Below are 4,393 nucleotides of genomic sequence, written 5' to 3'. Positions count from 1 at the left end.
TCAAAAGCATCAATTCTTCGGCACTTAGCCTTCTTCACAGTCCAACTCTCACATCCATACATGACCACTGGAAAAACCATAGCCTTGACTAGATGGACCTTTGTTGGCAAAGTAATGTCTCTGCTTTTCAATATGCTATCTAGGTTGGTCATGACTTTCCTTCCAAGGAGTAAGCGTCTTTTAATTTCATGGCTGCAGTCACCATCTGCAGTGATTTTGGAGCCCCCAAAAATAAAATCTGACACTGTTTCCACTTCAAATATGAAGAAGTCTCATCAATTTTGAAACGTAAGTCACTCGAGGGCGTACAAGACTATTTCTCTTAATATACGCAGCCTCTTCACCTCAGCTGCATTCACTTGATGAATGCTGACCTCCTCTCCTTCACCCTGAACCATACAACACGCTCCCCAGAGATTCCTCTAGGTTCTCTCTCCTTTTGGCTTCCTGGTTTAACTCCTCTGACCCCACACCTTTCTTCCAGTTCCTTCTTTGGTCTACTTCAAACATCCCTCTCCTTTCTACTAGTTCTTAACTGCGGGCATCAGTGGAAGAGTTTCTCCATTCATGACCCTCTCCAAATGCCCATCCATTCCTAGATGTTCCACTGTCCTTCCCAGCAGCTTACTATGTGGAGCCTACAGAAAGCTCCGAGCCCCTCCGTAGACTTTAGCTTGGCTATGTGTCTCTAACTTGCCTGTAGAATACTTGGGTACACCACGTTACATTCAACCTGTCAGTTCTAATTTATCATTCATACAACCTTCCTTCCACAACCAGTTCTTTTCTGTTCTTAAGTAAAAGCTTTATTAATTTTCTACCCACTCAGGTTGGAAGGGCTTCCCAGTTGACCCAATGGTAAAGAATCTGCCTGCTAATGCAGAAGACACAGGTTAGATCCCTGGGTCAGGAAGATCCCCTGGAGAAGGAAACAGCAACCCACTCCAGTATTCTTGCCTGAAGAATCCCATGGACAGAGGAGCCCAAAGGGCCACAGTTCATGGAGTCAAAGAGCTGGACACGACTAAGTATCTATGCACGCACAGATTGGAAACTTAAGCATAATCTCTGACATCTATCTTTCCCATTACTCTATAGTCAAATAACTACCAAGTGTTTTTTTCACTCACAAAACCCACTCCATCAGAGAGAGAACTCAAAGTGCTTTCTTATCAATCTGCTGGCACATGGGCTTTACCCTCTCCAGCGCAAACTGCATGTTCAAACACCTTCAGTGACTTCCCAATGCTTCCTTATTCAGGCATGCTGAGGTCCTCAAATCCCCATCCAATTTCCCCTTGGGGAGCACCTCTCCTACCTCACTCTACAGCAGGGGTCCCCAACTCCAGGCACAGCAACCCACAGTGAAGAACTGGGCCACAGAGCAGGACGTGAGCGGCGAGCAGCGGGTGAACGAGGGAAGCCTCATGTGTATTTACAGCTGCTCCCCAGCATTCCAGTTGCGGCCTGAGCTCCGCCTACCGTCAGATTAGCGGGCGGCACTAGATTCTCAAAGGAGCGCGAACCCTACTGAGAACTGGGCATGTGAGGGATCTCGGCTACACGCTCCTTGTGAGAAGCTAATGCCTGATGATCTGATTCTGCACTATGGCGAGTTGTATAACTACTTCACTATATATCACAATGTAATGATAACAGAAGGTGCACATCACGCTGATAGTGCATAATAAATGTAACGTGCTTGAAGCATCCCCAAACCATTCCCCACCCCCACCTCTGTCTGTGGAAAAACTGTCTTGGATGAAACTGGTCCCTGGTGCCAAAATGGTTGGGGACCGCTGCCCTGTAGGACCCTGTCAGGAATACCCCCTGTAGGAATACCCTCTGGAGCTGCATGCTAGCCTCCAGATCTGTGCTGTCCAAAAAAAGAGCTCACTGTTAATTAGGTAGCTATTTAAACATAAGTTAACGAAAATTAAAAATGTAGTCCCCAGTTGCACTAGCCATATTTTAAATGCTCAACAGCGTTAGTTACAGAACATTTCTATCACGGCAGAAAGTTCTCTTAACGCTTATGTTCCCTCCAGTCTTCCAAGCCGCTCCTCTGCCCCCAGGTCTCATCCTTTGGCCCATGCAAACCTACAGGTCCTTCCACACCACAGAAGACCTCATGTGTGCTCTCTGTACAACTTACCCCTATATTATTAACACTATGTAACAACTCTTGCAGTGTTGCATCCAAATTTTCACTTTTTTCTGTCTTCTCACTAATTACTGAGCCACTCTGAACTAATATAGATTTGCTGACTAAGTGAAGCATATGCTCATTACTATACTACATCAAAATTATCAAGTAAGGAGACATTTCATACCCTTATCCTCCATTAAAAAGACATGTTCTCTTTCAGTTGAAAAAAAACAAAAAGATCTTGCATTTAGCTGACTAAATAATGACTTAATTTAATGCCTAATTATAATACTTGAAAGATAATTAGTTCCCTTTTTCTCTTGTGGTATTCGAAACTAAAAAAAAAAAACAAAAAACAAAAAACTATAGAGGTCTGAAATACTTCCACTTTGCAAAAGCACACCGCAAAGAAACCACAAAAGATAGAGAAAGAGAGGTAAAATGAATGAATACTTTGAGTAACTATACCCTAACTATTTGAGATTGTAGGAAAAAATACAATATAGCTGCCCTAAAATTAAAAGGAAACTACAAATAAAGCATTAAATAAGTATGCATATATTTTTGAATCAAAAGCTAGACTCCTCCATCCTTTTCATAAACATGACATTAGTGAAATTGTATTTTCATGATGAGGTTAAAAGCATATAAATGCATAACTGTTGTGTATGTTGTATGTGTTCCTTGAAACACAGGCTTGTCTGTCTCAAGAAAATTAGTTAAGTAATCAATCCACGCACCATAGACCTGGGTTCTAAATAAGGCTCCTATCTGAGCACACGAACCAAGCAGAGATTTGGGAGAATTGCCAGGCAGGGACTCCCTCAAACCGTAGTCTGAAGCTTTATCTTCAAGAGAGAATCTTCCCTAAAGTTCTCATTTTAGCTTATTAAAAAATCACAAAGATGTTAAGTTAAACTGCTCAAATACTGCACTTTCTAGTATCTGCCTAGAAACCTGATGCAGTTACTGGAGTTGAACCGTTTATTAAAGATTGGTTTTTCCCGTCTGAAAGACAGTTTTCATTATGCAAATGAATGTTCTACAGGGCCTGCTACTTCTGCAAGTCAGCCAGCAATAGCTGTAAATGTTACTTTTTTGCCTAGGATCAGCAGTATGTCTTTAAAACTGACACTATCTTAATAATGAACACAGTTTGCTTAAAAAAAAAAAAAGTAAGTATTTTCTATATGTTGCAGCCAATAAGGTAGAACATTAACTTATCTGTTTAAACACTGTATCTTTTTTTGATCTTTAAAAAAAAGGTTGTGAAATAATTTATCTTCCTCCTACCTTCTTCCTTCCAAACTTTATATACTTCACAGAATCAAACTGTTTGCCTAATCTGAAACCTGAATCCTAATTAAACTTTGTTGGCACATTATACTTTAAAAGGATTTGTATTATTTTGTAATTTAATTTCTAAACATACCACATCAATTTATAATTTAAGGTCTTCATTGTAATGTTCTAATTTAAAACTAGCAAAATTAGTGTCAATTATAACATGAAGGGATTTTCCTCTTGTTCTTTTGCTGTTATGAAGGATGACTGCTATATCACATTTTAGGGGTAATAACAGCTTTTTTTGCACTATGTAAATACTAGTGGAGATTCTTCTGTTACTAATAAAATGATTATTAAAATGTAAAAAAAAATAATGAACAACAAAGTGAAGATTAGACTTAGATTTTAAGTAAATACATTCATGCAACTTAGCTTAGCTTTTTTTGTTTTCTTTTTAAAGAAAGTAACTCCAGAAGAAGTATTAAAAATACTTCAGGTATTTTTGGAGCAAATCAGATGACAGATCACCAGATTAGCCGGAATAGCTGCACTACGAGGTAATAACAGAAAACAGATATAAAGAGTCAAGAGATTTCAGTTCAAGGCAAAACGGAGATGCCTCTATTTGCTATTAAAGCATGTCCTGCTCATCTTGGTACCAAAATGTTAAGACCAGAGCCTCCAGGCTGGTGAATACACATTAAGATGCTTTTAGAGGGAATTTCCCCAGGGGTCCAGTGGTTAAGAGTCCATCTTACAATGCAGGGGACGCGGGTTCAATTCCTGGTTGGGGAACTAAGATCCCACAAGCCACAGAGCAACTAAGCCCGCAAGCCACAGCTAGAGAGTCCATGTGCCACAACAAAGATCCCATGTGTACAGGCAACTAAGATCCCACATGTGGCAACTAAGATCTGATGCTGCCAAATAAATAAGCAAGCCTTGGTTAAAAAAAAA

The 4,393-nt window shown here is 40.1% G+C and overlaps 1 protein-coding gene across 3 annotated transcripts in view; it reads right to left on the bottom strand.

Annotated features, from left to right (window-relative positions):
* SMAD1 (SMAD family member 1) overlaps positions 1 to 4,393 on the bottom strand; it is an 84,198-nt gene that overhangs the window by 73,191 nt on the left and 6,614 nt on the right. For 2 of the 3 annotated variants that reach the window (XM_010843674.1, XM_010843676.1), the window contains exon 1: positions 1,319 to 4,223. The exons of the other annotated variant lie outside the window; for it this stretch is intronic. The gene's annotated coding sequence lies outside the window, so the exon portion shown is untranslated. Of the gene's footprint in view, positions 1 to 1,318; positions 4,224 to 4,393 lie in introns of those variants that run through there. 3 annotated transcript variants of the gene reach the window in all.

This window comes from Bison bison, unplaced genomic scaffold (genome assembly GCF_000754665.1).
Source record: "Bison bison bison isolate TAMUID 2011002044 unplaced genomic scaffold, Bison_UMD1.0 scf7180017864184, whole genome shotgun sequence".
Lineage (NCBI taxonomy): Eukaryota > Metazoa > Chordata > Mammalia > Artiodactyla > Bovidae > Bison > Bison bison.
Note: the sequence above shows the minus strand (reverse complement) of the source record. Positions and strands in the feature narration are given on the sequence as shown.